A 12,090-nucleotide genomic window follows, 5' to 3' on the forward strand; every position below is an offset into this window, starting at 1 on the left:
CGACTTCAAAAAAGGAGGAGGTTACTCAATTCGACCGTATATATATGTATGTTCGGGGATAACTCCGTCGTTTATGAACCGATTTTGATAATTCTTTTTTTGTTGGAAAGAAGATATCCTTAGTTTGGTATGATATGGTACCAGAATCTGATGATGGGATCCCAGAGAAATTGAGGGAAACTCTCGAAAATTCGCATTACTTTTTACTGGGTGTACTGATTTTGATGATTTTAAATTTAATCAAAAGCCGATGTTTATCATGTGGTTACATTTAAATTTCATTGAGATCTGATTACAACTTTTAGAGTAATCTTTGATAATGCGTATTTACTTGACTATTTTTTCGTCTACCTACGTCGTATTACTTGTCGATATAATTGAAGTCGGTTTTTCTTCGTTTGACTGCAAACACAATTATATACATACCCGTTTTTAAATAAAACATAGGTATTTTATACTCTTTTATATACATATATGAATGTAGAGGAAGATAAATTGATATCACGTTAATTTCAGTTAACGAAGTGTTTATAACCTATTTGTTTACATCAATATATATTCAATAACATACGTATATACTCTTAAATAAATAATAAAACCTTTGATTTTGCGTAGTCATTGTAAAAGTTTATAGCACTTATATGGCTCACTACCTCAACTATAAATATAAAATTCTACACATTTTTACAGTAACAAAGTTGACTTAATTACCGATTAGAAATTATAGCGAAATTCGATGCAGTTAATCCAATTTCAAATTACACAAAGCGATGAAAAAGCCAATTTAAACTTCGAATTTAATTGAATTCGTAAAGGGACATCCTTCATGCGAACCCTTTGAAACCCTTTAAATTAGTCGCGTTAGAAAGGAGTCAACCACAAACAAAAATAGATAGGAACAAAGAGTGGAGTTGTTTATCTTTAAATAAAAATAAAAATTATATTCCTGATTTAAGTGCATATATATATTTTCTGCATAACAATTTCCTTTCGTAGCAGGCGGATTTTATTTCAAACATCTATTTGAGTACATTCATGAAATTTCTTTTTGGTCGAAATATTTAACAAAAATTTTGTTTACCGCCGATTTTTTTTCGTAACTACACGAAATTGCTAACTTTTCATTAAATCAAATTCTATTTTGTTTAGTTTCAAAGAAATGTATGGATACTAAATGAAATCTATAAATCACTTATCTCAGCAGAAACGCATCGAGTCTATTGAAACATTATACTTGAAATGTATGGAAAAATGTAAGAAAATATAATGTACACAGTTTCATACTTCTCCATTACCCATTTAAAATTGAAAACAGATAAGAGAATATCATTAAAGTACTTTTAATCCCTACATACATACATACAGTCTTCTCAATCTTAGCTTCAATAATGACATAATTAACCGGATTTCCAAACCAAGTACCTATAAAATTTTAAGAAAACGTCAAAGTACAGACGCTGTGTATAAACGATCGTATTACAGGATTATCTAAAGTGCTATGTATAGATAGGGCAAGAGTTAAAAGCATATATCGAATGAGAGGAAATATATTATGGTAATTCCTACAAAGTTCAAGTCGAGATAATAGTAGGGAAAATACGTCTTGACATGACGATGACAATAGGTAAGTGTTTAATTTATTTCATTGAATTTATCTCATAATCGATATTTAGAAACATTCGTTTCTTGAACACGTGGAATAAGGCGCTAGTCGTAAAAAAAAATACTTTTCAATGGTCAGAGCTCACTTTAATTCAAATATTAAGGTTTAGTCTCAAATAATTTCTTTAGCATTAGCACTGTTGTGATTGTAAAACATTAGCGTTACTAATAATACTAATAATATTATACTATTACTATTATACTAGCTGTCTGTACAATAAACATGAAAATAAAATTCGTTACGGTTGTCGCAGAATGTAAATTAAAAAAAAAAAAAACAGGTAAGTATTTTCACTTATCAAAGTGAATATTTTTGATCCTAGAATAGGTTTATAGCACTTATATTGATAATACATATAATCGATATTTATGCTCAATTTATTGAAAACTGCCGCGTTGGCGCAACGGTCACAGCCATGTATTGTGCCGGTTACGCTGGCGGTTGCGGGTTCGATCCCCGCACATGACAAACATTTGTATTGGTCATACAGTTGTTTGCCGTGGTGTGGGTGTTTGTGCAGTCCTTGTGGGTCTCCCCACCGTGCCTCGGAGAGCACGTTAAGCCGTCGGTCCCGGTTGTTATCATGTACACCTAATAGCGGTCGTTACTCATAGTAGGGAATATATCCTCCAACCCGCATTGCAGCGTGGTGGATTAAGCTCTGTTCCTTCTCCTACATGGGGAAAGCCCAGTAGTGGGATATTACAGGCTGAAGCGTTATTGAAAACTACAATGTTGATACCTAAATCTCTGATTACTGTCCAACTAATTTAGTATCCAATGACTAAAATTTTTTTAGCCAACATTTTACAGAAATATTTCGTAGCTTCGGAACCGAGGCACTTTACAAGAGACACTTAAAGGCTTTTACTTAATTATTACTCCTCATTATAGCTCTCAAATTATAAACTATTGCACTACACAATTATTAGGAAAAATTTTACTAAAAAGGTTACGTAAGGGGCTATTCTCTTATGTCTGCAGAATAAATAAAAAAAAAATTAAAAAAATATTAATAAGAGCCTAAACTATTTTCACACTAGGATTAGGGACTGGGGAAACTATTTTATTATTTTTTATTTCCGATTTGAATATTTAAAATTAAGAATATGAATCATAGAATATTACTAAATTTTTAACCAAAAATATGTAATCTTTATTTATACGAAAATAATAACCAGGAAAGACCCTTTAGGTTTCATGATACCACAAAACCAACTGTTGAGATCATGACAGAAAGCAATGCATTTAAATTGTTATATTAAGTTCCAAAGACTATTTCTAAAAGCTCTCTCAGAGAGGGAAATGCTCCATGTAACTAAATGTAAGGGAAAGCTCATGTGTTTAAATAGGATAAAATACTAAATAATATTATTAAAATTTTAGAGTTGTTTAAAGATTAACAATAACATCTTTTATATTTTATATATTGTTATATTTGTATTCACTTATATAAATTTATAATTAAATTTTAAACTTACGATTTCTTTATAACGAGTGTTATAAAAATATATACGTAGGTACTTTCTTTTCCAAAGGCTGTATTCTGTAGCAAATTATTATTTTAATGTTATGTAACTAATTCGTCTCGGACCATTAAAGTTATGATCAACCACTTAAAGTTGAACTTTAGAGTTATATTTAGAAAAATAATAAGTCCTTGACAAGTTCGTAAGTTTTTTTAGTAATAATCGTTTCGTCTAAAATAGATCTGGTGTTTTTAACCGACTTCCAAAAAAGGAGGAGGTTCTCAATTCGACTGTATTTTTTTTTTTTTTTTTATGTATGTTACATCAGAACTTTTGACCGGGTAGACCGATTTCGACAAATTTTGTTTTAATCGAAAGGTGGTATGTGCCAATTGGTCCCATTTAAATTTATTTGAGATCTAACAACTACTTTTCGAGTTATATCTAATAATGCGTTTTTACTTGACGCTTTTTTCGTCGACCTACGTTTTATTATACCGCATAACTTTTTACCGGATGTACCGATTTTGATAATTCTTTTTTCGTTGGAAAGGGGATATCCGTAGTTTTGTACCATGATATGATCCCATATGATGATGATGGAATCCCAGAGAAATCGAGGGAAACTCTCGAAAATCCGCAATAACTTTTTACTGGGTGTACCGATTTTGATAATTTTTAATTTAATCAAAAGCTGCTGTTTTCATGTGGTTACATATAAATTTTATCGAGGTCTGATAACTACTTTTTAAACGGTTTTATTTAGCTCACCCCGTTTGTTTTATTTATTATTTATTATTTATTCTTGGGTCAAATTTAGTAATTCAAATTTCACCCTCTTCCTGTCAATCGATTAATCTGAAATTTTGTATACACTTTGGATTTTGGTGACAATACAATTATGTTTATTCATTATCATTATAAATTCAAGATGGCCGCCGCTACAAAATGGCGGATAATTTATCTTTTATTAATCCCATCAATATGGGTATCAAATGAAAGGGCTCAACAAGCAGAATACAATATACTATAAAAAATTGAAATCCAAGATGGCGGCCGCTACAAAATGGCGGATAACGTAGGTTTTATCAATCTCATCAATATGGGTATCAAATGAAAGGGCTCAACAAGCAGAATACAATATACTATAAAAAATTGAAATACAAGATGGCGGCCGCTACAAAATGGCGGATAACGTAGGTTTTATCGATCCCATCAATATGGGTATCAAATGAAAGGGCTCAACAAGCAGAATACAATATACTATAAAAAATTGAAATACAAGATGGCGGCCGCTACAAAATGGCGGATAACGTAGGTTTTATCGATCCCATCAATATGGGTATCAAATGAAAGTGCTCAACCAGTATAATCAATTTACTATATAAAATTAAAATCCAAGATGGCGGCCTCTACAAAATGGCGGATAACTTAGGTTTTATCAATCCCATCAACATGGGTATCAAATGAAAGGTCTCAACAAGTAAAATACAATTTACTATGCAAAATTGAAATCTAAGCTGGCCGCCGCTACCAAAATATGTCTGATAACAATTTTTTATCAATCCCACCAATATGGGTATCAAATAAAAGGGCTTGACAAGAAGAATACAGTGCACTATACAACCTCAATATTTAAGATGGGCCTTGCAATAATGAAGCACTAAATGAATTAAACAGAATGCGAAATAAAAACTAAAAACTAGAAAATAAAAATAGGTAAAAAAACTTTTTAAGTTAAACGGTTTTATGTTAAACATACATTGCAATGTTTAAGATAAATGTACTAAAAACCAAAAAATAATAAAATAGATACAGTCGTGGGAATTATAAACATATGCATAGACTAGACTAAAATAAAACCGTGGGGCACGTCAATTGTCTACAAATTATCGACTTAATGTGCGATAGAAGAATCGTTTAATTCGTCGTTAAAATAGGCAGTTGGCCCGCAGACGGTGAGGAAATTACTTACTATTTTCTTGCTCATGGAAATTCCAATAGTTATACACTCCATGTAAATAAAAGAGATGTTTCAACTAGTTTATCATTGGACATTCACACTGCTGGCTGGCGAGGAATCGTTTCACTGCTCGTAGTTTGTCTTTAATCGACAAAACATATGATAAAAGTACTACTCGCTCACCACTATGAAACCCTAAAACTCGCTTATAATCGAGCTTGCTAGCTTGTTTCCACATTCTAGCCCTACTTATCACACGTCCATCTTTGTCGGTTGAACAACTGCCTAATTATAGTGTAACATTACAAAACAAACATTTTAATCAACGATTGTAGACAATTGACGTGCCCCACGGTTTTATTTTAGTCTAGTCTATGCATATGTTTATAATTCCCACGACTGTATCTATTTTATTATTTTTTGGTTTTTAGTACATTTATCTTAAACATTGCAATGTATGTTTAACATAAAACCGTTTAACTTAAAAAGTTTTTTTACCTATTTTTTTGAGTAATCTTTAATAACGCGTAGTAACTTGATTATTTTTTCGTCGATCTACGTTGTATTACTCTTCGATGTAATTGAAGTCGGTTTTTTTTTCGTTTGCGAGCAAACACAATTATATTTAGATATAATAATAGAGTAATACTACACGATGAAAAAAGTTTACGGCAATCTTTCGTGTAGACAGTGTGTATTATTAGGAACTTATGCTTTTAATGTGAGCACTGGATTACAAGTATTTTCCTTAAGGTTATTATTTATTTATTTATTTATTTATTTATACTTTATTGTACATCACAACTACATTTAAACATCATACATATTTAAAGACAGTTACAGACTATGAAGCATTATGTGTGGACTTATCTCTCAACAGAAAACCGGATATGACAGATATTTGAAATTTTACCACAGAAAATCTAGCTTCTATATTATTTTATTCATCAACTTAATGTGAATATGATAGGCATTATTACTTACTAGCTGCTGCCCGCGACGTCGTCTGTGTGAACGCTATACAGCACCAAAAATACCTACGATTATATCTTTTAAAATATCATTCATTTACCCGTTTCTTCTTTATATTTCATATCTTCAGAAAGTGCAGTAACGGAGGGAGACTGTCTTTTGTAAAATTGACCTTCAAAAAGTGCTTATTTTCAGTCTGCTTTGAATAAATGACTTTATGGTGATTCTGCTAAATTAAGTCATAAGTTGTGACTGAAGCAGATGGACAAAATAATGAATGAGGAATACAGAATAGGGTAAAAGTACATACTTATAGAACTTCTCGATGACATAGATGAAGCAGCTTAAAACTTCTCATCTCTGAAACGAATTAACGATACAATTTTTAAGAAGAAAATACACGACTCCATCTATGACAAACATTAACCTCGCTAACGTGATCAAATTTTAATTATTTATATCCAAAAAGGGATCGATGATGATGTTTTTGAAATCTCATAGATGGCACTGCTTTAAAATTGTCTTGATACTACTTATATTCATTTAATTATGTTTATCGGTCTAAGTTACTTATATTGCGTGATTTTTATAGTGTGAAGCTAGCTTATAGCATGGTTATTAATATAATAACAACAACATTCAAATATGCGTCGTTAGGTTACACGTTGTTACAGAATGCATGGAAGAAATAAAGGTTCACTGCTCGTTCCTCGTAGGATAGCGTGATAATAATATGTAGCCTATATGTTGACCCGACTTCTTAATAATATTCGTGCTAAATTTTAAGGTAATCCATGCAGTACTTTTTGAGTTTATCCTGGACATACATACAAATAAACAGACAAAAATTCTAAAAACGATATTTTTGGCTTCGGTATCGATTGTAGATCACACCCAACACCAACACCAAGTAAGCTTTTAAAGAAATATTCAATGTACAGTTTTGACATTCCTACCATTTTATTATATCTATATATAATAGATTGAGTTTAAATTATTTTATACTAGCTATACCCGTGCAAATAATTTGCACCATATAAGTATAATAATTGTCATTTTACAAAATTACAAAAGTGACGTGATACGTGATACGCGACTTGTTTGAAATTGAACAAAAAAATTACCGACTATCAATCATATTGACGTTGTTTCAAAATTAAAGACGTCATATATATAATTTTAATAATTAATTAATTTACAAAAACAAAAGCGATAGTAATTTTTTTAATGGTTGATGCCGGTAGAGCAAGCAATTATTTATAAAATGATATATAATTTATGTTATGTGGAGTGATTGTGGGGTTTTTTCTATAAAGGGAGGCAAATCATTCATTTATCGAACGTTCGAGATATCCTTCAAACTTATATTCATATTGCTTGTTATCCACACGGTTATTCAGTGTGCTATTGAGAGTTTCGTCCTGACCAGCTCTTGGACATACAGTTTAATTGACGGAGCTCAGTACTCGAGGATTCCGAGATCAATATTGTATCAAGATCGTCTACTAACAGTGCTATGTATACCTGAATTTGTATCCGAACATATCTACTCATTGTACGAAAATGCTAATATTGTACGAGTTATAGGTTTACAGGATAGCAATGTTTAAGAATTGATTTTTAACGATATGACTAAACTTGTCATATGTTACTTACTTAGATAAAAAACTCCGTTATTAAATCGAAGAAATTAAACAAAATGAAGATAAACACCAAGCCAAGATAAATTATCTTTGAAATCAGGGGCCTTATTGGAATGATGATCTCTACTAACTAATTGTATTCAAATTGTAAATCGTGATCAATATTATTGGTATTAAATATAAGTATTTGCAAAGAATAAGAAAAAATTATACAATTACTAATTTAAAAATTCTTTTAAAAAATTACGTTTGCGACAGACAGAAGATCGAAAAACAAACTAAAATTACTTTAAAACCAACTTTATTGATATTTGAATTATAACAATTTATTCCTATAAACGAAGATTCCACTTCGAAGTGAGAATATGGAATGATCGTTTTTACAAAATAATAATTAAAACTAAATCCGTGGGAACATTACGCCGTTGCTACATTGACACTTTTATTTAGTAAATATAAATTGAATGAAATGCAGCGTAGACAATCCCCATGTCATATTACTATGTAATTTAAAGATATTATTTATATAAAAAAAAGTTTCACTGCAGAAGAAACCCCAGACAGAGATACGTCTTACTTTAATATCCTTTCACACATTTAAACCAAAATTTCTAACAGTATCAAATGAACCGAATCGTCATAATGGATTTAAAGCGCTGTCTATATTGTAGGCGATTGAGACACGAATCAGGTCACACCGAGCCCTTCCGGTTCACTTGGCAGGGAAACAAATGGGCTATGAGGAATTCTGACGACAAATAACTCGACTATTGGAGGCTCTAATTCAGAATTTGTATTAATGTTTTTTGTTTCGAAGAAAATAATGTCTAAGTAAGTATCTTTTTTTAAATTATTTTAAATTTTAGTTGGAATATAAATGAGCAAGCCATTGGTTCAAAACATATGTTTGATAGAAAAAAAAGTATTTGCGTACAAAGTACACATGTCAGAAGTGAAACTTCTTTGACAAACTAATTTTTAAGTCTCGTTTATATGCATACAAATGCCATCGGCAAAAACGTTGCCGATTCATCAAAACGTTGCCGTTTGCCAAGAAGATTCACTTCAATAAATTATAACTTGTCTAGTGATCCAAAGAAAGCTAGCTAGCTAGTTGCACCGCTATGCAATTAGATTAGAAGTGTAGCTTAACGCGTCGTCAAACTGAGTACCAAAATTATTAGAGGTTCAAAAGCACTGGAATCGTAACCTCGTCCTGGGAAGTGAACATAAATGAAAGACTAATCTTAACCTAGTTTACTAACGTATTAAGTGACAAATAATTGAATTTATGTAACAATTTTTTTAAGGATATCGAAATTCAAAATTCAAAGTATTCTTAAACAAGTAAAAAAGGAGTTATTTTTGAAATCTAAGAAAATAATTGTAATACTTTGCTAAATTATTTCCAAGTTATGCAGCATTTACGAGTATTGTTTCGTCTTTCAAAGGATTTTCGCTTTTATGTTCGCCTGTTGATTTATGGTTTAATTTAAAATGTTCAACATTTCTCTCATCTTTGAAACCGTGAAATAAAATACAATTTATCCTCGTATTTCAATCATCATCATTTGTACGTGCAAAGTGTAATCTTTAGCTAGTCATTATTCAATGTTTCAGAATGTCGAAAATGTAACGAATAATAAAAATCCACGTGACATTGGCTAAATCATCTGTGCTCATTTGACACTATTAAAAGCCATAAACCCTAAAGAAGAAGAAGAAAATCGAACTATTTATAGAATATTTAAGATGCACTGGTAAATAAATTATGTGCTATACTCAAGTAATGTTACAACCAGCTTTGATCTAGTACCTTTAATCTATAGTTTATATTTTAACACCTATTCAATTTCAGTAAGAATGTCTTATTGGTTTTCTGAGCTGTATAATGTAATCATAACAAATATATTTGATCCCTCATTGCTTGAAAATAAATTTACTATTAACATAAATGTAATAATATATAAGGATAATTTTGACTTCATAAAACACATGTCGAGCTCAAATAGTCGCCATATTTTCATTCACTTTGAATAATTTAAAATATTCTTCATTCAATTAGCCTCAAGCACATTTATTCAAGTTATAAAACGTTTTTGATATTAATTTACATTACCATATACCACATGCTGAAAAACAGTCTATCGAGTAGAATTAAAAACAAACTTATGCACATACGTATGCCCAATTAATAAATCACTTTAGTCTATCGCAGTCCACTGCTGCACATAATAGGCCTACCCAATACATATGCCAGAAAATTTTAAGAACGATATTATCAGAAAATCGATAAATAAAACAATACTAAATTCATTAAATATTCGTCGATTGACATGCAATTAATTTATTTCAGTCAGTTTTGCTTAATTAGAAAGACTCTTATCGACGTTCATAAAAATTGAGTGGTTTCGGATGTTGGGTGAAAAACTTGATCACCCTCTTCTTTCACACTTTCCTAACGCGGACATTTTTGTCTAATTATTTTTATTTAATTACAAAATTTTAATTTAGATTTTTTTAGACTGTTTGTAGTTTTAATCTGAAAAATGAATTGCTTAAGGTAGGATATTGTTCAACGTCATTAAACCTCAACCTCATATTCGAAATTAATAATTATTTGTATATGTTTAATCAAATGATTGATTCTAAACCTTCGGTGTGAGCTGATGAGAATAAACTAAACTGCTATGTTTTACCGTAACCTTTTCATCAATTAATTCGAATACCTATATCCACTATCCATGTTAATATAAGTATTGCTTTTTGGACTCCGTAATAAAAACTCAAAAAATAACTTAATCTCATTTTGACATAATCAAACTTACGCAACCTGATATACTAATTTTTTATGCAATGATAGGCTTGCGTTTGATCACTATTTCACCTGATAATAAGTGAAAATGCGGTCTAGGATGGAGCACGCTTACTTAGAAGTAACCTATTCACTCGCGACTTAAAGATCCCCAAGGTTTTTCGGAAACACAGACTTAATAGAAGTTTTATAATGAAACAACAACCCTGTCATCAAAATAGCTATTTTTTATGACGAAATACACAACTTGCTTGTTAGAAATTTTAAAACAGAATTTTACGACGAAATAGGTACATAACTTGCTTGTTAGAAATTTTAAAACAGAATTTTACGACATGAATATTTTATATTTCATTTATTCTGTTTGCGATTTATGCTATGTTAAAGGAATTGACTAATTGTTATTAGAAATTATTAAACTCTATTAATTACGTGGTTTACTCGATTCTCATTATACCTAGCAGGCTACAAGGATTAACATAAATTTAGTAGCTATTAATTACTGTAATTAATATACTTACGTATTGATTTCAATTTTAATAATTTAAGTACATATAAATACGAGTACATGTCTGTTCATCTCAATTTTAGTACAAATAGTTTTTTTTTTAATATTTAAAGTTTAAAGTTATACTAAGGATGTTATATTTTAAGGATGGAATTAACAAGAATGGAAATTCAACATTCCATTTACGAACATTATTTATAGTAAGTTTAGTAGCGTGATAAACATTTCAACATTTACTATCGTAAGTCAAGACATCTATTCTAAATGAGCATTGGCCAGTACACAATATAATATCTCAAAACAAAGCCAAACAATAAGTATACTTAAGCCAACTTGAAATAACTTTACCCACATGACTACAACATGTTTTACTCAGATAGGTTGTTTTATTATATGTATAAGTAAAATGGCTAAAGTGTTGAAAACTTTTAAGCCGGAGTCGAAGCTACTGCGCACTGCTTTTTCACTTCTACGGTTTTTAATTCGTAACATATTAAAAACGCATAAGTATGGGTACCATTAGTTCTCAGTGACATCTATCATATATATGTAACGATTACGTTCGATGTAGCCAAAGGGGTCAAAGTCTTAACGGAAACAAAACATGGGGCTTGAAATAAAATTTTGGACCTACAATAATTATATGAGTAACGTATTATAGTCGTGTTGACGGTTCTGGTGTAGAGGTTACGCCGCAACACCTTTGTACGATCTGTGTTTAGTTTGCGGTTACGACTTTTACTCGGAGCAGGTATTTGTAATTCTCCAAATATTTGTTTTATGATCTATATGTATTTCTTGTTAATTCGATTAGTGATCGAGTATTATTGAATGTAGGGAAATGATCCACCAACCGATTATATTAATCTTTAATATTTTTCCCATACGATAAAGAGCCAATGAGAGAAACGTGCAATATTAAAGTTCAAAATCTAAGGAAAAACTGCATAAAATTCTTTTTCTGTGCGTGTAAGACCTTTCTTAGTAACTTGCTCATTATGAACTTTGTCGGTCTTTCGTACCGATAATTTAGAAATGGGAGGTGAAAATGAACACT

This window comes from Melitaea cinxia, chromosome 23 (genome assembly GCF_905220565.1).
Source record: "Melitaea cinxia chromosome 23, ilMelCinx1.1, whole genome shotgun sequence".
In the NCBI taxonomy this organism is placed as follows: domain Eukaryota; kingdom Metazoa; phylum Arthropoda; class Insecta; order Lepidoptera; family Nymphalidae; genus Melitaea; species Melitaea cinxia.